We start from the raw sequence: 22677 nt of genomic DNA, 5'->3' as shown, positions 1-22677 counted from the left end.
AATCCCAGTATCCCCATCAAACCCTCAATCCTCCTCTTATGAAACAGCCTCATGCTACACATTCTCTTGCCATTGCTCTCTCAGTCCTTCTCAAAATTGCCATTTCTCTCTTCCTCAAACACCATGTCTCACTCCTGTACAGCATTGCAACTCTCACACAACTCCTATAGACCTTTCCTTTCGTCTTCAATGAGAACCTTCTCCATCCATCCCACTCACCATCACCTTTGTCTTCCTGAGGTTTACCTTCAAACCCTTGCTTTCAAACACCTCCTTCCATTTCCAAAACTTCTCCATCATCTCACTCATCAAAGCAAGGTCATCTGCATACAGTATCTCCATTAGCAGTCCCTCTCTTGCACTCTCCATCACCACATCAACCACTATTGCAAACAACAACAGTGACAACACAGATCCCTAATGCACATCGACTTTCACCACAAACTCCTCTGACAGCTCTGATCCAATTCTCACTCTTGTCTTTACCCCCTCATACAAATTCATCATTGCTCTCACTATTACCTTTAGTACACATCTCTTCCTCAATGCCCATTCAATCCCCTTCCTTGGAACCCTATCAAATGGCTTCTCTAGATCAACGAAGCAAGCACATGTACAACTCTTTCCCCTTATCTCAGTATTTCTCCTGCAATCTCCTTACAATGAACACACACTCGCACACATCTATATACATACATACCCGCACACTCATACACATCCACACATATGTACAAATGAATCCATATACACGTCTATATAGGTACAAGGAAAAATGCAGGATGGTGTGTGGACATAAGAGTACATATATATATAGACGTTTTTACTCAGTATTTTTACAATTTTCCCTGTTTTTTTTCCTTTTTGGGGGGGCGTATGTATAATCCTTTTTGTGCATGCGTATGTAAACGTATGTATGAACTTTTATGGTGTGCGTGTGTGTGTATAAGTTTGTATATATATGCATATACATTTGGCGAAAAATGCGAGTGAAGATGTGTACATTTTCATAGTGATGTATATGTATGCACGTGGGTGGACGAGCACACATGTGTACGTGTGAACAGGCATGCTTACATGTTTACTATAAACTTTTAACCTTATCTTACTTAGTGCTTTTGTAAAAGTAGTGATTACAGTAATTTCCCTTTGTATAACGGTCTTTTTTCATAGCGTTTTTCAGATGGCTAGATAACCGAAGAGATGGTGGTGTGGATTTCCACCTCAGCATCCGAAACTCAGAGTTTTATCTTGGCTACTGAATAACTGTCACATATTATTTTACAGATAAATTCCTCTATTTACATAAAATTGAGGTCTCTTTCTTTCTTTTGTTATCTTACCGTTTTTACCAATATAAATATATATATATATATATATATATATATATATATATATATATGTACGTGTGTGTGTGTGTATGTATATATATATATATAAATATATATAATTAATCAATATAGGGTGGCAAAAAATTTTGTAGAATTTTTTTGCCACCAGCGGCCTAGTGGGAAAAAAATTAAATAGTCATAGACCATTTTTAAGTTCAACATCACAATCAAGGAACGGCCATAATAGGCCATTCACCCACTAGAAATAACAGCCAAAAGCTTCAACCGCAAAATAACATCAATTCCGTAAACCAGGAGAAAATTAAAAAACATTTACCCTGTAATTTCTTATACGATGGTTTACGGAATTGATGTAAACCATCCTGGTTTACGGAATTGATGTTATTTTGCGGTTGAAGCTTTTGGCTGTTATTTCTAGTGGGTGAATGGCCTATTATGGCCGTTCCTTGATTGTGATGTTGAACTTAAAAATGGTCTATGACTATTTAATTTTTTTCCCACTAGGCCGCTGGTGGCAAAAAAATTCTACAAAATTTTTTGCCACCCTATATTGATTAATTATGAATTTTCTGGTTAATTCCGTAATGGAATCGGCGGCTTATATTATTTGCTGCCGATAAATTTGGCGCGAGTGCGATGATTTGAAAATTTTAGGTCAGATATTGCCGAGGCAGGGAAGGAAATGCCTCGTGAAAATATCTGTTCCGACTTGGCTATTTCTTACTGATGATTCTGAGGGCCTATGGAAGATTGGCTTGATTTAATTTAATCAGGTTAGTTTACCATTAAACAGTAGATGAAACGGTGCATCGTATAAGAAATTACAGGGTAAATGTTTTTTAATTTTCTCCTGGTTTACGGAATTGATGTTATTTTGCGGTTGAAGCTTTTGGCTGTTATTTCTAGTGGGTGAATGGCCTATTATGGCCGTTCCTTGATTGTGATGTTGATATATATATATATATAATATATATATATATAGAAAATAGTAAAAAGTGAAAAAACTACAGAAGGCTTGTTTTAAAAGGTTAAAAAAAATATATTTGAGTCAATATGTCTTAAGAATATTATAAATTTTTTTCTTACAATGACATAGTTTAGAAGAAATGACCAGTTTTACGTTCAGCTTTTCAAATTTCTTACATCTATATATATATATATATATATATGTACGTGTGTGTGTGTATGTATATATATGTAGTGAATCTTGCATGCATGAGGTGGATTTGATCCACCATAGCCAAATTTAAATTAACACTGCTACACAACTTTTCCCACAATGGAACAATGGTTTTTTTCTGACAGCAGGTTTACATTTTCCAGATGCCTTTAGCTGGGCCGAAATAATGTTTTCGCTACTTGACCCTTTCTAACCTCTTCTACTTCACCAAAAGCTAGAATAGAGATAACAAGACCACCAACTAAATCTATTGTTTTCAATGATATATCTATCCTTCTGGATCTTTATATAAGCAAGCACATCCCAAGCAAAAATCAGTTTGTCACAGTCGTGACGACTCAACGAAGTCTGGCTGACCACCTAGAACCTTGGTCAGAGGGAGAAAGCAACTGTCAGACAACACCCTACAATTCTCTCTAGCTCTAATTCTTTCTCTTACAACATCATTCTATCTCTCTCTGTAATTACTACTAAGCAATGAATAGGACACAAGCACAAACTTTACTTCACACGCTTTGGGATTTATCACAACCTGCCCGTCGAGGCTAGGTATTGTAACGTAACGGTAAATAAATACTTTCCTTAAAACTTTATGCATTGTTCCATCTTTCACATCCTACAGTAAACAATTATAACAACAGATTTTGGTTGTCAAACCAGCTGACTCCAGACATACATTATTATTTACCAATCCAATTTCTCCCGTTGCAACTAAAATTAAATCCGTTACATATTTATGTGGATATATATATTTTATAGCCTCAGGCCAACCAAAGCCTTGTTTATGGATTTTGTACATGGATACTGAAAGAAGACTGTTGTATATATGTGTGTCTGTGTCTGTGTTTGTACCCCCACCATTGCTTGACAACTGATGTTGCTGTTTTTACATTCCCATAACCTAGCAGTTTTGTTAAAGACACTGATAGAATAAGTACTAGGCTTACAAAGAATAAATCCTGTGGCCAATTTCTTCGTCCAACTGTAGTGCTCCAGCATAGCTGCAGTCACATGACTGAAACAAGTAAAACAATAAAAAAACTATGCCATTTTAATCCTGAGCAAGGCCGGGTATCTCTGCTGGCTGTGTATATATGCACAAAGTAGGTGTAGGTGTTTTTAAATCAAGGCTGAACCTCTTCCTGTCAAGAGTCCCAAACAAACCTACCTCACGGCAAGAGGTGCAAATGAGGGTAGCTACATCACACTCCATTCTTCACCAAGTGCCACATATTAGAGGAGGATCTCAGTAATAATAGTGTAACAAAACTACGGTGCTCCAGCATGGCCACAGCTCTGAGCTGAAACTACAAAAAAAAAAATGTTATATATGTATTATATATATTATATATATATATTATCTATGTATTACACATATATATTAATTTTACGTGCTACCTGCATGGGAGCCAGTCCGACAGCACTGACAACAGCCATGCTGAAATGTTTTTCACATGCAACCAGCACATGTGCCAGTAAAGCAACGCTAGGAATGATCATGCTCAAATGGTACTTTTTACGTGTCACTTTTGAGCATGATCGTTGCCAGTATCGCCTGATTGGCCCTTGTGTCAGTGGAGTGGTTGGTATTAGGAAGGGCATCCAGCTGTAGAAACTTTGCCAGATCAGATTGAGCCCGGTGCAGCCTCTGGCTCGCCAGTCCTCAGTCAAACTGCCCAACTCATGACAGCATGGAAAGTGAACATAAAACGATGATGATTATATTAGATTATAATGTTAATTTTTGTAATGCAAATATGTAAATGAAAATAAAGTATATTTGGTAGCCAACAGATTACTGAATCTTTTGATACTCCACACATAAAAATTGGCAACTAAGCTTTTGAATGCATAAGGAACATATACACACACACAATCCGTGGCCCTCGCAAAGATCATGCTCAGATGTGCTTTTAACATTCCTCTAGCATGAGTGCCAATTAGGCGGCACTGTTATCAGCCACGTCAGTGATTTTGATTTGTTTACACTTGCCTCAATAGGTCTTCTCAAGCAAGCAAAGTTCATTGTCAAATAAATGCGAAAACTAATTTCTGTGTGTCAGTGTGTCACACTTTGACCCCCATCTCTCACTATTCAATGACACTTCCTCGTGCTGGTATGAGAGTAATGGTAGACATAGAGATGGTGAGGGTGGTGGTGAAGACAGATAGAGAGAGAGAGAAAGAAAAAAGAGAGAAAGAGGAAGAGAGACAAAGAAATATAGGGAGAGTTGATGATGTTTGATTAAAAGTAATTGTGTTGATGGTGGCAATGGGAGTAATAATAAGAAAGAGAGAGTGGTACGTCCACAGGTACTTTGAAGGCATTGCTTTTGGGAAACATATCAAGGAGCATGAACTTCTTAAAAAACATTAGGAATTATAATTCTGCTTCCCAAATTACCTCCTTTGGTTGCAATATTATGAGAGAATGACATAAGAGGCAACAATAAATCTATGGGAGGAGTTACATTAGTTTTATCAGGAGACTTCAGAGGAACAAGATCTGATGAAATAAAATCATGCTTTAAGTCTTCATGGAATAAAGTACAGAAATTCTCCTTCAACAATACTGACATGCGAGTCTTATTAGATGGGGACCAATGTGCAGAACAGTTTTCAACCTGGATCCTCCAATTAGGAGATGGGAAAGTTCCATTTGATGGGAATGGTGGTATCAGTTTGGCTCATATTGCTATCATGGTGAATTCCCCAGCTGAACTGAAGAATAGGGTATTTCCAAGTTTAAGCAATAATTATAAGGTCCTTCCATAAGTTCTGTCTGATTTTACCTTTTCTAAAATTGAATGAAATTTAATAGCATTTTAGAATGTCTAATGGAATTAAAAATTATTTTTATGCATTTGTGCACATTTAAACTAATTAAATATTATTTTACAGAATAATAGAATTAAAATTTCTTTGATTAAAACCCTTTCTAACATGGAAGTATCCAAAGAGCATTTGAGACACATAATGCTTTATGAGTACAAAAAAGGAAACTCTGCAGCTGAAGCGACTCAAAACATACACTCAGTTTATGGGAAAGAATGCTTGATTGAAAGAACTCGCAGAAGATGGTTTGCAAAATTCAGAAGTGGAGATTTCAGCCTTGAAGATGAAGATCGAACAGGACATTCAGTTGAGTTTGATGATAAGCTTCTTGAGGCATTACTTGAAGAAAATCCTGCATTATCAATTGAAGAATTAGCAATAAAGCTTATTTCAAACCATACAACTGTTCATCATCATCTTCAACAACTTGGAAAGGTTCCTAAACTTGGAAAATGGGTGCGTCATGAATTGTCTGAAAGCATCCGTAAATCCCGAGTTGACATCTGCTCTTCTTTCCATTCTTGCGAACTCATTTCACCCTTTTTGGATAGACTTGTGACTGGTGACGGAAAATGAATCTTCTATCGAAATGTTAAATGTCGTAAACAGTGGCTTGGTAAAAGGAAAAAGGCTCAACCACAACTGAGAAGGGAACAAATCAGGAAAAGGTTCTCTTTATCTGGTGGTAATGCAAAGGAGTAATTCACTTTGAATTATTACCACCTAATTCAACAATCAATGCTCAAGTCTAATGTCAGCAATTAGAGCATTTGAACCAAGCTTTGAAAAAGAAAAGACCCGCTTTAGTGAATCGATGAAAATCAAGCTGTCCATTGTTCCTTTATTTCTCTTGAGCCACCTGGAATCTTCCACATAAAACTTTTCTGAAAGTAGGAGTCCTACTAATGCTTCTAAGAAATTTAGATCCTCTTTAATTATGCAATGGGACAAGGTTGATTGTGAAGACATTGTCACCTAATGTGATAGAAGCTACCATCATCACTGGATGTGCCTGAGGGGAAGAGATTTTCATACCAAGAATTCCAGTCAAACTAATAGACATGGTATTTGAGGTCAAACAAACACAATTCCCAACTTTGCTTTGCAATATCTATTAATAAAGCTCAAGGTCAGACTTTGGAATCTACTGGCTTGCACTTAATTGAGCCTTGCTTTTCTCATGGTCAACTTTATGTTGGTTGCTCCAGGGATGATAGTTTGCAAGACTTATTTCTTTATGCTCCAAACCAGAAAACAAAAAATTTTGTTTACCCAGAAGTTCTTACGTAATTTCCTGCTGTGTGGTAAGTAGCTTGCTTACCAACCACATGGTTCTGGGTTCAGTCCCACTGCGTGGCACCTTGGGCAAGTGTCTTCTACTATAGCCTCGGGCCGACCAATGCCCTGTGAGTGGATTTGGTAGACGGAAACTGAAAGAAGCCCGTCGTATATATGTATATATATATATATATATATATATATATGCGTGTGTGTGTCTGTGTTTGTCCCGCTAGCATTGCTTGACAACCGATGCTGGTGTGTTTATGTCCCCGTTACTTAGCGGTTCGGCAAAAGGGACCGATAGAATAAGTACTGGGCTTACAAAAGAATAAGTCCCGGGGTCGAGTTGCTCGATTAAAGGCGGTGCTCCAGCATGGCCGCAGTCAAATGACTGGAACAAGTGAAAGAGTGAAAGAGTATATGTGATAGAATTTATTTCCCTTCATAAAAGTGGTAAATTTTATATTTTCATTTGTTATTATTATTATTATTATTATTATTGTATTATGAATTCAGAATTGATTTCCCTATTGAAGAATAAATTGAATTTAGAATAGCAAATTTCATACAACATATTTTGCTTTTTCTTCCAATATATAAGGAACAATTTCATTCCCGGGCAACGCCAGGTGCTTCTGCTAGTATGTTATATATACAAACACACACACACACATATAATTACATAGAAAAATGCAAGCAAGAGAAATAATATTCTTGAGATTATACACCTGGAAAAGTACAGGACTAGTTATTACACTTGGAAAAGTTCAGGACAAGTTATTACATCTGATAATCTGTACTTTTTCAGATTTATAATCTTAAGAATATTATTTCCCTTGCTCCTATTTTTCCATATAATCCATGTTTTTTCCAGGCTATGCTATTATGCTAATTAATTAATTTTACCTTATTGAAAATTGAATAATAAATTTAAAGTGTATGTTGTGTGAATGTGTGTGTGTGTGTGTGAGAGAGAGAGGAGAGAGTGTGACAGCATACATTTTTTTTTTATTTTTCCTCTTTTGAGTGAGTGTATGAGCAATTGAGTGAGAGAGAAAGGGGTGTGTTGTCAGAGAGAGAGAGAGAGAGAGAGAGAGTGATAGCATAAATTTTATTTATTTTCTTTTTCTTGCATCTTTTTTTAGTGTGTTTCACTGAGACAGAGAGAGAGAGTGATGTGTTGTCAGAGAGAGAGGTGTGTCTTGCTCTGTGTGTGTGAGTGTGTGTGTGTGTGTGAGAGAGAGAGAGAGAGAGTGATAGCATAATTTTATTTATTTTCTTTTTCTTGCATCTTTTTTTAGTGTGTTTCACTGAGACAGAGAGAGAGAGTGATGTGTTGTCAGAGAGAGAGGTGTGTCTTGCTCTGTGTGTGTGAGTGTGTGTGTGTGTGTGAGAGAGAGAGAGAGAGAGGGGGGGGGGAGAAAATGATATCATAAATTCTTTTATTTATTTAGTTTTGGGATCTTTTCGGTTTGAACGGCAGTTTTTCCTAGCGGTGTCATATGAAATTGTCACCCATAATTATGACCCTAGTATCGATCTATTGCATTTCAATCTGTTTTAGGGTTAGGGTTAGGTTAGGGGTGGGGGAAGGGTATCTTTTTTTTCTTCGCAAATGTAAATAAACCCAATCTGTTTCTTAAACGAGGGACACATTCATATGGCACAGAATGTTTTTTACCTCAATAGATGTCAGTGATTGGTTGAAATTGCAGAAATTGAAGAAAAAAAACAACAAATGTCTTACAAACTATAGAATTTTCTCAATAAAGCCAAGAGAAAAAGATGGTTTGTAAACACATTCTACCAGAATGTATACGAAGTTAAAAATTTTTTAGTTACCTAGAAATTATGTTAAAAACTGCCGTTCAAACCGAAAAGATCCTAGTTTTTCTCACATCTTTTTTTAGTCAGTGAGTGTGTGAGTGATTGACTGAGATATTGACTATGTAAAATGGCCAGGGTCAGTCGCACACACACAAACACATATGTACACCCATTATTTGTCATATACATGTTCATGCATAAATACATATGCATACATCTTTTATATGTGTGCATGTGAGGGAGAGAGAAAAAGTCAGGGATCTTTTCAGTTTGAACGGCAGTTTTTTCTAGCGGTGTCACATGAAATTGTCACCCATAATTATGACCCTAGTATCGATCTATCAAATTTCAATCTCTTTTAGGGTTAGGGTTAGTTAGGGTTAGTGTTAGAGGTCGGGGAAGGGTATCTTTTTTTCTTCACAAATGTAAATAAACCCAATCTGTTTCTTAAACGAGGGACATATTCATACGGCACAGAATGTTTTTTACCTCAATAGATGTCAGTGGTTGGTTGAAATTGCAGAAATTGAAGAAAAAAAACAACAAATATCTTACAAACTATAGAATTTTCTCAATATAGCCAAGAGAAAAAGATGGTTTGTAAACACATTCTACCAATATACGAAGTTTAAAATTTTTTAGTTACCTAGAAATTATGTTAAAAACTGCCGTTCAAACTGAAAAGATCCAAAGTCAGTCACTCATGACAACTTTTTTTTGCATGTATGTATAAGTAGCTAAGTAAAATTTACGCTATTACACACTCTCTCTTTCTCTCTCTCTCTGTCACACACACATACATACAGCAACACACACCTTCTCTCACTCTTTCTCTCTCTCTCTCTCTCTCTCTCATTCACTGAAAAAAGATGCAAGACAAGATAAATGAAAAAATGTACGCTGTCACTCTTTCTCTCTCTCTCACATACCCATACAACACACCCTTTCTGTCTCGCACTCCCCCCCCCCATACACACACACATGTCCATGTCCATTTCCTTTCTCTTTCACTTTATGCTGACTTCAAACAGAATGTACATTTCCACTCACAAAAATAAATAAATGAAATTTTTTTATGGAATTTATTGAATGCCCTAAGGTAATAGCTGAGCTGCATGCACATGCCTTTGAGTTAAAATGAAAGATTGCCAAAATGGTAAGATTATTGCCAAAATTTCTAAATAATATTTTAATTTTTTTCATTTTTATGATATAATTGCATTAATTAATACAGATGATGTAATTAAATTAACTACAAATTAGTGGTGTCATTGATAATCTTTTCCTTACCTCAATGATGCCGGTGACATATATTAAAAGTTCCCTTATAGAACTATATTTTTAAAAAAAGTATAAAACTATATTATCACCCTCAAATTTGAGAAACAAACACTCATAACTTTTTTCTTTTAAAACTTCATTGCATGAGATTGATATCATGAAATTCCTCGAATTGAACTCTATCATTTAAGCTTAATTAAAATATAGTTTGTTTTTAAAATAAAAAAGTTGATTATACTTAAATCCAATGTTTTGCCTAATATATTTTTCATATTTTACCTCACAACTTTTTTGATACAAATTTTTGTTGCATGGGATCAAAACTATGAAATTCCTCATGCTTTCTTCTATCATTGAAGCTAAGATAAATATATTTTGCTTTTAAAATAAAGAAAGTTATTTAGATCTAAATTTGATTGGAGGTGTTACTCTCCTAAAATGTTACTACAAATTTCGATGTAAACTTTTTTTCTACTGGACCAAATCTCAATTTTTTTAATGCCAAAATGTAGCTTGGGACCAGCCCTCTTCAAAAATCTTAACAGTTTTCAATTTGGTTAAGAATCGAATTAGTGACCAAGCTCTGAAGATGCTGTGTGTGAGTGAATTGTGGCCTTAAGAATATTATTCAACTACTACCGTAGTTGAATAATATTAGAGTGGGAGATATTTCTGCATGAAGGTTCCATTGACAGGTAAAATAATTGGAATAACAGTGTTATTTCGATTTTGGGACTTATAGGCATGTTAGCTGGAATAATGAATATTAAGCTTCAGTTGTGTGAATAATTTTCTTCAGCAGAGGTAGCATTACTGCATTTATAGCTGAATGGAATAAAACACTGAAATACCATAATTTGTTGGTAATTTAACATTTTTTTAACCTTGTGACATTTGAAGACTTCATTGGAGCTGGACCACAGTGATATTTAATTTCAGGGACATAAAAGTGCTGAGGAGGCATGCATAGACAGCAGCTGCTGTTGTGGAAAAATGCAATGCCTTTTTTTTGTACCCTTACATAATTGGACTAAAGTTCACCTCAACAGTATTTTCTGTCCCCCACTGATTCATTGAAGCCCATTCCCTTGCCTTTGAGTTTGCTTGTTAGGAACAACATCTTGATCCATTCATGTTCATTGCTAATGAAGAGGCAATTGGCTACTTCTATAAGTGATTTCAGAAATGTTCTTTCCTGTTCCTTCAATGTGGTGTGTGAACAGTGCTGCTGCTTACACATCATAACAATGTGCATGATGATGGTGAATCCAAATTGGTAGGCATAACTTTAATTTTTTTTTTTCATTGAAAAAACAGTATAAATAAAACACTGACAAACAATGAAGGAGTACCATCATATGTCCTGAAGGCACAACGACCTACTAGCTTCATATTACCCATTAGTTGGTCAACCTTAATGAGACACAAAAGGTCCAATTTGGGAAAACACAACCAGACATCAGAGCCCAAGAGACTTCAAGTCAAGGGAGCACTAGAGACATTCAGCCCCTGTTCCTAATAAGCATAGACTTTTAATGGGAATCATAACAGCTCAAAATAGCACCCAACTGTGTAATTTGGGGCTGAGTTGATCAACAGGGATGAAACCCAACCTTGGTCAATCCCTGAAGTAATCATTTAAGATAATCCTAGCATGTCCTACGCTACATGCTGGTCCCTAGTTAGCAACACAGAGAGTCAAAGAACTCAAGGTAATACTACAACAGTTCTAGAATTTCAATATTGTTAGTTGACCTGAGTGTAGCTGGACCAAACTGGCATAGTTAAAACTATCTGGCACAGCTCCAACCAGAGACACTTGGCTGAATTTCTTCTCTATGACATTGAGTTCTGGGCAGAAATCACATAGGTGGCAAATTAGCAGAGTCACTAGAGTATCAAACAGAATGCTTTGTGGTTATTTGTTCTGACTCTCTGCACTTTGAGGTCAACTTTGCCATTCATCTTTTCAGTGTTATTAAAAAAAGTACCAATGCAAGGTAGTTGATTAGCAGAACTGTAAGAGCATCCAATTTGATATCTTACTGTATTTGTTTTGACTCTTTTTGTCTGAGTTCAAAGTCTTTCATGGCCTAGTTTGGTGGTAGACTTAATCCATGGCTCTGTTTAACACCACCATTAAATAACTTGGTTGTTTTTAGTGTAGTTCACTCTGTTGCAAGTATTCTAGCCAGAGTTTTGGTTTAAGGATACCTTCCTCCTTCCCTCCCATCGACTTGGCAGCACTTTAATGGGTCAAATGCACTGCCTTTTCTACTGACTAAAAGATAAAGAAAAAAGTGCAGGATAAAAAATTTCTGACAAGAAATTTTGTTGTGCCTGGGGAGAGTCATTCTGCATTAATATGTAACAAAGGATCTTGCAGACCAGATACAAAAAGGGAGATTTATAAGAAATATTTTCTTTCTATGATGCAACCTTCATAATTTAACCAGAGGATGGCATTGGTCACCAGACAGATGTACAATTCCATTCATAAAGTTATAAATTTATCTTCCATAAACTTTCAAATAATATTTTTGCTTACATTTCAAACTAAGTTGTTAATTTGCAATTATTTTTACTTGTGTGTGTGTGTGTATAGCGTCCAATAATACTATACTTGTTCCACGTCCTCGCGTTGTTGTTTTCTCTTTGTGTTTTCATCTTTGGATATATATATATATATATATATATATATATATATATATATATATATATGCCTTATTTTCTATGATGTAACTTTTGTAAAGTTAACTAAATAAAGCTGCTGAGAAATGAAAATAGAAATCTGTCATAATCTACAACTCACTTTTAAGCATTTAGTTATTCATTTCATTTACTCTTGGTAACCAAATATATTTTTGTTCATTTCCAGTTTCATTTTCTTTCATTTTTCAATTCCACACATTTGTGTTCTTAAAACAAAAGATCAGAAGAGACACAAGGACGTTCAGCAAGAAACTGATCAGTTCAAATCTAAAAATTATTTAGTTATGCTGCGCCAAAGTATCAGATGATACTTGTGAAGTTGCCTGGCTATTCTAATATTTTGGCATACCTCAAAATTTTTTAGGGAGAAACAGCAGTCTCCTCTGGTGTAAAGCATAACAGAGATTGGTTTTTCACTTTAGAATGATATGGGTGGAATTGAAAATGAAAGACAATGAAGCCAGGAATGTACAAAAAATAAACTTTGTTATCCTGAGTAAGCAAAGCGAATAAATAAATACTTAAAAGCATGTTATTGATTGTCATTATTTATAGACTTGTTTTCATTTCTCATTAGCATGATTAACTTTTGAAGGTAGTATAATAAAAAATGAAATTTTTCTTATGAAATTCTATATGTAAAAGTAATTGCAAATTGTTAAACTCATTTCCAAAAATAAACAAAAATAAATTCCTCAACTATAAATTTTCAAATAATATTTTTGTTCACTTTTCAAAATAAATTTTTTTAATTTGCAATTTCTTTTACATGTGTCTGTGAATATTTATATATGTAAAGTAACTTCAAATAAATAAGACCATCGTCTATCTTTCTTTTCCTCATGTAACCGTATTTCTTTTCCTGAACATACATTTAAACAAGCAGACGTGTTTTTTTCTCTCTCTTCAATATTTTCACTTTTCAAAAAAAAATTTTTTCTCTCAGTGTTCACTATTTTCCTCTCATTCTGGTCTAATGACCCACCACGTTTGTTTTCATTTGCTTTCCTTGTTTGTCTTCACTGTCATATTTTTGTTCTCGACTTTGACCCTCCATAAATCCTAAATTTTGTTTTAGAATTTGTAGGAGCAACTGTCTTTGAAGACTCATTTTGTCGTTGAATGCTTGAAATGAGGAGTAAAAGACAGTCGACAACTGATGAAGGGTCATTTCCCTGTGTTTACTTGTCCTGTTTTCCATTTTTTTCCTTGTTGTTTGCATATTTTGCTCGTTTTCCCTCATTTGTTTACGTATTTCATGTTATTTGCACTGTTGGTGACATCCTGTACGCATGTATACATACATACATACATATATATATATATATATATATATATATATATATATATATATATAACGGGAAGGTTTACGAAAATAAACAAAAGACAAAGGCAGGTGGAGTACAAACAAACAAATGTATTAGTATGCCGCTCAGGAATAGAAATAGAACAAGTCCTGTACGTTTCGAGCCTATGCACTTCGACAGAAAGGTACACAGAAAAGAAACAAGGAGAGAAAAAAATGCGTGTAGGAGCTAACGGTCTATCATGGCGTTCTGACTTCAGGCAGAGGTTAGAGGTCAGAGGTCAGACGTTAGACGCTAGAGGGATAGTAGGGGAGATAACAGGGTCAAGTGACTTCCAAAACGAAGGTGGCCCCAACATGAAGGTGCGTGTGTGTATAAGAGAGTATGTATGTGCGTGTGAAAGAGGGCTGGTGGTCTGGACATGTGTATGTATGTATGTGTGGGTGTGGAGATATGGGGATGGGTGTATGGGTGGTGTGTTGTGATATGATATATGTATGTATGTGTAGGTGTAAAGATGTGGGGATGGGTGTGTGGGCAGTGTGCTGTGAGTGGTGTGTTGTGATGTGATGTGTAATGTCATATGGTGTAGTGTAGTGTGGTGTGATGTTGTGGGGAGGTGGGGGGAGAGAGTGGGGAAAGCCCATGTGGGGTGTGGGTTCGGTTGGGGGTTGGGGTAGAGTGGGGGTTGTGGGGAGAGTGAGAGGGGAAGAGAAGATAGAGGAGAGGAGGAGGAGTAATACCTGTTGCTGATTGGGTAATTAGTTTTTCTGTTTCTCAGGAGCCACATTCAAACTATTATTATATATATAAATTTACTTCTCCTGTATGTGTGTATTTTTATAAGAGAAAAATATGTAATAAATGAAATAGAAAAAAGATCAATTTCATACCTGAGCCTCCTATTTGTGTGTATTTTGTTAGAGAAAAACATGTAATAACACTGGACAATAAAGATTTTGCTACTGGGGTAAAAGCAGGTGTTTTAGACTAAATTGAGAATGCTGATTCCAATTCCACACTCAGAATTGTTCTAACATGTCAGGATTTTTAGTTATGTGCATGCGCAAGATTATAACTGCACTTTCGGCTAGATATAAGCTGTATTATAAAATTTGTTAAAATGAAAGTGGTCCTTAATTCAAAATTAAAGAAATAAGAGTAATAAAACAAACAACGATGAGAAAATTCATTATTTATTTTTAGCAATTGTGTGAAAGCACCAAATATGTCAGTTTGTTCTTGATAACTCTCAGTGTCGTTTACACTGCAGCCATGTGTGGTATGTGTATCTCTCGCTCTGCCTGATTACTGTTTTAACTATGTTCATTGTGTTAGATCATGAATACGAGAGGCAGTGTGCATCACCCAGACAAATTTTGTTATGTCTGTGGAAAATTTACTCCACATGACCAGTGGAGGAACATTGCAACCAAATTAAAAATTGCCGATAAATATTATTTTGGGTGTAAAGTTGGGGACCAAGACAAGAGGTGGGCACCTCATATATGCTGCATCATGCGTTACTCAGGGCTTACACAGTGGCTGAATGGAAAAAGGAAGGGAATGCCTTTTGCTGTACCAGTGGTATGGCATGATCCAACCAATCATGTCTCTGATTGTTACTTTTGCATGACTAATATTAGTGGTTTCTCAAAAGAGATGAAAGCAAAAATTATGCATGCAGATTGTAAGTCAGCTCTAAAACCAGTCCCACATGACTTTGAGAACCCTGTCCCAGTTCCCCTCCCACATGCTTTACTTGAAAATTATGACATGTCACACGATGAATCCTCTGACTCTCCTACTGATGAAGTGTATGTAGGTGATTCTAAGAAAAATGAGCCAGGCTAGTTTAATCAAGGAGATTTGAATGATCTAGTAAGAGACCTAGCATTGTCAAAGGAGAGGGCAAAAGCTTTGGGATCCAAACTACAACAACGGAATCTCCTACAGTAAAATACGAAAATTTCCATTTTCCATTCTTGCCATAAAGGCTTATTTTTCTTTTTCAAGCAAGAAAATAATGCTTGTTTCTGTACTGACATTAATGCACTCATGCAAAAACTAGGACACGTGCATGTGGCTAACAAATGGAGATTGTTTATAGACTCGAGTAAGGTTAGCCTCAAAGCTATGATGTCACATAATGGTAATGAAAAACTTTCCATTCTTGTGGGTCATGTCGGTATGGAAGAAACTTATGAATTGATGGAACACTTTCTGAAAAGAGTTATTTACTCAGTTCACAAGTGGAATATTTGTGGTGATTTAAAGGTAATTTCCCTCCTCCTAGGACTGCCGTTGGGATATACCAAAAATATGTGCTTCTTGTGCATTTGGAACAGCTGCAATGACAGCAATCGTTACACTGTAAAAGACTGGCTTAAAAGAGATGAGTACATAGTTGGTCGGTACAATGTGCAGCATATGCCACTGGTAGATCCATAAAAGACCTTCCTTCACATCAAACTCAGCCTCATGAAAACCTTCATAAAAGCAATGACACATGATGGTTGTGGCTTCCCGTACCTAAAAGTAAAATTTGGTTCAGAGAAAAGTGACATAAAACTGAAAGCAGGCATTTTCATTGGACCCCGAGATCAGAGAATTGATATCTGATAGCAAATTCAGAGGTAAATTGATGGAAGTTTATACTGATTTACTTTCTATGGGAAATTTACTTGCCATTGAAACTCATGGATTATACTGGTTTACTTACAATGGGAAATTTGTTATGGAAACAGACAGCAGCTATTACTTCTGAAATGTCAATAACAAAGGCTTCTGATTGGCTAAAATTTGCAAAAAATTCAACTTTTAAAGGTTTATAACATTTTAATGCAAAACAACATCAGTGTATCAGTCACAGCAAACCAAAAGTCAGAGATCTGGTATGTTATTTTATTGACCATGGAGAAATTTAAGGAAAAGTTGACCACCATGGTAGGTGTGCTCAGAATGTTAGGAACCACAACAGAAATCAATAAATATTACATTTAGTAATTTATTTTTGTGAATTTACCTATTTGTTTTGCTTACTCAGCATAGCCAACTTAATTTTTGTACATTCCAGTTTCATTTTTAATCTTGTACTTATATGGCCCTCAAGCAAAAAAATCACCTGCTAGTGTAGCATCTATGCAATTGTATTAATTGCTGGAAATCACAGCTAAATCTTTCTCCTCCAATACCCTCCCAGGATCTTTTTGGTTTGAACGGCAGTTTTTTCTAGCGGTGTCATATGAAATTGTCACCCATAATTATGACCCTAGAATCGATCTATTGCATTTCAATCTCTTTTAGGGTTAGGGGTGGGGGAAGGGTATCTTTTTTTCTTCACAAATGTAAATAAACCTAATCTGTTTCTTAAACGAGGGACATATTCATACGGCACAGAATGCTTTTTAACTCAATAGATATCACTGATTGGTTGAAATTGCAGAAATTGAAGAAAAAAAACAACAAATATCTTACAAACTATAGAATTTTCTCAATAAAGCCGAGAGAAAAAGATGTTTTATAAACACATTCTACCAGTATACGAAGTTTAAAATTTTTTAGTTACCTAGAAATTATGTTAAAAACTGCCGTTCAAAACTGAAAAGATCCCCCTCCCATATTAACTCAAACACTGAATAAGAAGAATGATACAAAAAAAAAGAAAACACAATTATACCCCCCCCCCTCTGAACACCAAGATGAACAACAGTAACAACAAAAATAATTGTGCAAAGATATTTTCCTCAGTGTAAAAAAAGAAAAAAAAAGGAACCCTTTTGGGTAGCTGCCAAACAGAGATAGCTAGTTTGATAAAGTGAAAGTGGCATGTTACAATTAAAGCTTGTTGTACTTCTACAATTAAAAAAAGTAATTAATGCATACTACTAAAGAAGAAACCATCTTGGATTACTTGCATGTGAACATCTCTAGTGTAGTGAATTTTCTGAAGAGAATGAGGTTAAACAATCCTGTTGCTACCGTTTCTTTAATATTTATTAGAGTTAATTCACTGACATTTTTTGGTTTATGATCACAAACGGAAACTGGAAGTAAAAGAAGAAAAATCATAAATCACTGTAAAATCTCTACAAATCAAAAGCGAATGGATATTATTTCATCTATCTGTATGATATGTGTGCAATGATATAGTTTGAATGATTTAGTATGAAAAGTCCGAGTGTTTGTTTATGAATGAGGGTTTTTTTATGAACAAAAATTTGCTGGGTAATAATGTTTTATGCAAATCAAAAGCTGCATGAATGTGTTGTTTTCATGGTCTCTGCACCAATGCCCCATGTGTTGCAAAGGAGAGTTGCTGACTGCCATTCATGTTTGAAAATTCATGGAAATTTACAATTTCCTCTTTCACTTCTAGTTTCAGTTTTATTTTTTATTATAAACCATAAGAGTATCAATTCATTATTTTTTGATAAGGAAAACTACAAAGTCCCAGTATTTTCCAGACAAGTGCTTGCTTAGCACTGCAGTCTTCATGACATATCAACAGGTCTCTATTGGCCTTGTTTCCAGAGGTGTACAGAAAAGCTGCTACTGTTTACATTTCTTGCTGTCATATTACATATCTATATCTGGTGTCAGTACTCATTTTAATCTTGTTTCACTGATTGAGCGATCTATTATCTTTGCCTTTTATTACATTGAATATTGCTTTTACTGTGACCTTGCTTTAGCATATCAGCTAGTAGGATAGGTTTGATAGATAACTGATTCTTCAGCTATGGGTAGGCAACTGTTGTGGAGCCTTTGAATAATGACCATTGAAACATGATTTAGTCATATTATGTTTGATTGCACAGAAGTGCCAAACAAAATTTCAAATTTTGAGCCTAAAAACTGCTTGCATCTTGTCTTATACATGGAAAATATCACAAGTAGACTTCAGTCTGAAATCAAGCACTAGGTTATCTTTTTTAAATGAAAGCTTGGTGACTGGATATTTTAGTGGGCTATCCTTTTGCTGGCTTATGCATTTTCTTCCAAGTTAATCAGTGTGTCTCCGTGTGGTAAGTAGGGATCATTCTCCATATGCTGCAAGTTACCCCAACATAAAGAGCATTAAACAATTGTTTGAGTAAAGAGGCATTTGTATGTATTTAAATATATGTTTCTTTATTACCCACAAGGGGCTAAACACGGAGGGGATAAACAAGGACAGACAAAGGGATTAAGTCAATTACATCGACCCCAGTGCGTAACTGGTAATTAATTTATCGACCCCGAAAGGATGAAAGGCAAAGTCGACCTTGGCGGAATTTGAACTCGGAACATAACGACAGACGAAATACGGCTACGCATTTCGCCCGGTGTGCTAACGGTTCTGCCAGCTCGCCGCCTTATATGTATTTAAATATAATGATTACTACTCAAAATACATGATACTTAGTACAAACTATGTTTATGGGTGTAGCAATCTGTGTTCTGCATTAACAAATGAATAATTGGAAATTTAAATATCAAAGTAGGTCACTAATATAATTGAGAAGTGGACTTAGTTGCCAAAGATTATCTACCTTCTATATTTAAATGTGAGGTGTGTGTATGTGTTCAGAATTTACAAAATAAACACCTCCAAGACGATATTCACTATCTCAGAGTATTTATTTTATTTTACAAAATATTACCTCACACCACACTCTACTGTTGTCAAAAAAAAAATCAGAGAAAGACAGAAATTTAGAATAGAATTGTAGAGGTAAACTTTCTCTCCCTCTCTGAAATAATGGGAGAAAGAGAGAGATGAAGAGAAAGAAAGAGAGAACATAAGAGACACACTAAGAAAGAGAAAGAGAGAGCATGAGAGACATATGAAGAGAGAGAGAGAGATAGATAGAGAGAGAGAATGAGGGAGGGAGGAGAGTGTTGTTGGCTAGAATAGCAGCTCCCTCTGTTGGGTTAATGCAGGAAAGACTCACTTTCTCCTTTGCATTTTCCACATTTAACCCTTTCGTTACTGTATTTATTTTGAGATGCTCTGTGTTTCTTTCAACTATTTTAAATATAACAAAGAATTTAATAAAATAACTTAATTATCATTAATCTAGTGTTAGGAACGTAAATTGTGACTAAGGCTTGGTGGAATATTTTAATTCAAAACTTATGAAAACAAGACATTTTACCACAGAGCCAGAGCTGGTTTTGGTCGGGTTAGTAACAAAAGGGTTAATAGTCTTTCACTTTCATGCCATTTTTCTCAGCATCACTAAGTGTAAGGATACCATTATCCATTCATACACACTTCTCTCCCATAGGAAGCACTGGAAGATGAGTAAGGGAAATACATTTTAGCTGCCAGGCAGACTCTGGTTATAGCGAGGGTATGTGTGCACGTCTTAACTCTCTCTATACCTACCTCCCTTCCTCTTTATCCTTTTATCTTTTACTTGTGTCAGTCATTAGACAGTAACCATGCTAGGGCACCACCTTGAATATTTTTTTGCTCAAATAATTCAACCTCAGTAGTTATTTTTTTAAAGCTTGGTACTTACAAGGTGGTATCAAAAAGTTCCCAGACTAATCATGTTTAATAAAAAATTATTTATTTACCTACGTTTTAACATCATCTTCTTCGAAATAGTCACCTTGTGCAGCAATACACCTATCCTGGCATTCCTGTCACCTTTGGAATCTGCCCTGGAGGTCGTTTTCCATAAGCAAGTTAAGGACCTTCTGAGATTCACTCTGAATATCAACAATGGTGACCTTTGAGCTGCATTTTCATTTTGAGGAAGAGATGGAAGGCTGCACATGCTAAATCTGGCGAATAGGGTAGGTATGGAAGCAATACCATGTTGGTTCTGGTGAGAAACTCATGAGTGAGGAGAGCTCAATGACAGGATGCATTGTCATTATAAAGAATCTAATTCTTCATGCTCCACAGATTGGGTCACTTTCACTGGATGTCCTCCCACAGAGGCTTCAAAACATTGCAGTAGAACTCTCAATTGATGGTCTGGCCTTGGGGGACAAATTCTTAATGCACAATACCTATTTCTTTACTACCCACAAGGGGCTAAACACAGAGGGGACAAACAAGGACAGACAAACGGATTAAGTCAATTACATTGACCCCAGTGCGTAACTGGTACTTATTTAATCGACCCCGAAAGGATGAAAGGCAAAATCGACCTCGGCGGAATTTGAACTCAGAACGTAACGGCAGACGAAATACCTCCAAGCATTTCGCCCGGCATGCTAACGTTTCTGCCAGCTCACCGCACAATACCATGGATGTCAAAAAAAAACCAATGAGCATGCTCTTGGTTGAGCTGTGGTTCTGTCATGCTTTCATCAGTCGTGGAGATGAAGGCCTCTTCCATTGTGACTACTGCTGCTTTGTCTCAGGGTCATCGCTATAAGCTTGCAAAAGCATGCTCAATAACTCTGTCACAGGCTTCCCAAGTTTAATGCAAAATTTCACATTGGCTCTTTGTTCCAACTTCTAGTCCATGACAAAATTGCAGACTACAGTTTCCATGTGATTACAAAGACGCAAATTTCACAACTTGCAAAGTAAACACAGTGATGTCACCCAGCACACTGCCTCATGAAGACTACTGCTAACTTTCAATGTGCATGCAACTGTATGCTGTCATCTGTTGATGCACTACAGAACTAGTCTGGGACCTCTTTGATACCATCTCTATTCTACTGGCCTCTTTTGCCAAACTACAAAGTTATGTGGATGTAAACACACCAACATATACATACATAATATATATGATAAAACTTACTCGGATATGGATGTGTGGCGTTTGATCATATAATAATATAGATAATAGGCGCAGGAATGGCTGTGTGGTAAGTAGCTTGCTAACCAACCACATGGTTCTGGGTTCAGTCCCACTGCATGGCATCTTGGGCAAGTGTCTTCTGCTATAGCCCCGGGCCGATCAATGCCTTGTGAGTGGATTTGGTAGATGGAAACTGAAAGAAGCCTGTCATATATATGTATATATATATATATGTGTTTGTGTGTCTGTGTTTGTCCCCCTAGCATTGCTTGACAACCGATGCTGGTGTGTTTACATCCCCGTCACTTAGCGGTTCGGCATAAGAGACCGATAGAATAAGTACTGGGCTTACAAAGAATAAGTCCCGGAGTCGATCTCCTCGACTAAAGGCGGTGCTCCAGCATGGCCACAGTCAAATGACTGAAACAAGTAAATGAGTAATATATACATATACATATATTTAGAAGGTTGTTTGTTATGGCCTATCAGAGAATGACCATTGGTTTTTGCACTTGTAAAGCACTTAGCTGTATAGGGTGCATGTAGTTTCTTTGGATGTGTGCAGATGTGTAGTTATGTGTGTAGACATGTGGGGTAGCATGGAAGGATCGTGTGTAGTTGTAATTGTATGTGAGAGGAAGGTATAGAGGGGAGGAGGATGTGGGAGGTGTTAGTGCGAGGTGGAAAAGGAAGAGAAATGTGATGTTTATGTAAAACACTGATGAAAAGGCCGGTGAAAAATCCGGAGGCTATATAACAGGTATAGTGTCAGGAGAAAGTAATAAGAATGAATAAAATAACTGATAAAGAGAAGGCCATCAAAGTGGGCACAAATAGAAAATCAGAGGAAACAGAAGGGGAACCAATGTGTGGTTAAATGTTGGAGAAAATGCAATTTAGTTTTGTGTAAGAAACAATAGTAAAAGAGAAATAAGAATTAAAAAAAAAAAAAAAAAGCACATGTGAAGAGTCAGTGAGGGTTGCAACAAACTGCAAATTGATCTTTGCATGTGGATGGTGAGAGCAAAGTGTTATTTTTAAAGGATTATTGAAAAATAGTATGTTACTCTGTAAGTGAGAATAAAATCCAGTAGTAAATTGCAAAGGGGAAATAGACAACAGAGAAATAGAGCTGAAATGGAGCAACGTGG

General features: G+C 36.1%; 1 protein-coding gene and 1 long non-coding RNA gene across 3 annotated transcripts in view; both read left to right on the top strand.

Moving 5' to 3' along the window:
- LOC118765060 overlaps window positions 1–11932 on the top strand; it is a 19043-nt gene extending 7111 nt beyond the window's left edge. The window contains exon 3 of the long non-coding RNA XR_005000909.1: window positions 11921–11932. This is a non-coding gene — a long non-coding RNA (uncharacterized LOC118765060). The remainder of the gene's footprint in view (window positions 1–11920) is intronic.
- LOC115216788 (ras-related protein Ral-A) overlaps window positions 1–22677 on the top strand; it is a 99291-nt gene that overhangs the window by 9075 nt on the left and 67539 nt on the right. The gene's annotated exons all lie outside the window — the stretch shown is intronic.

Source organism: Octopus sinensis, linkage group LG10 (assembly GCF_006345805.1).
Source record: "Octopus sinensis linkage group LG10, ASM634580v1, whole genome shotgun sequence".
Classification (NCBI taxonomy): domain Eukaryota; kingdom Metazoa; phylum Mollusca; class Cephalopoda; order Octopoda; family Octopodidae; genus Octopus; species Octopus sinensis.
The sequence above is the reverse complement of the archived record's forward strand: the minus strand, read 5'-3'. Positions and strand labels throughout refer to the sequence as shown.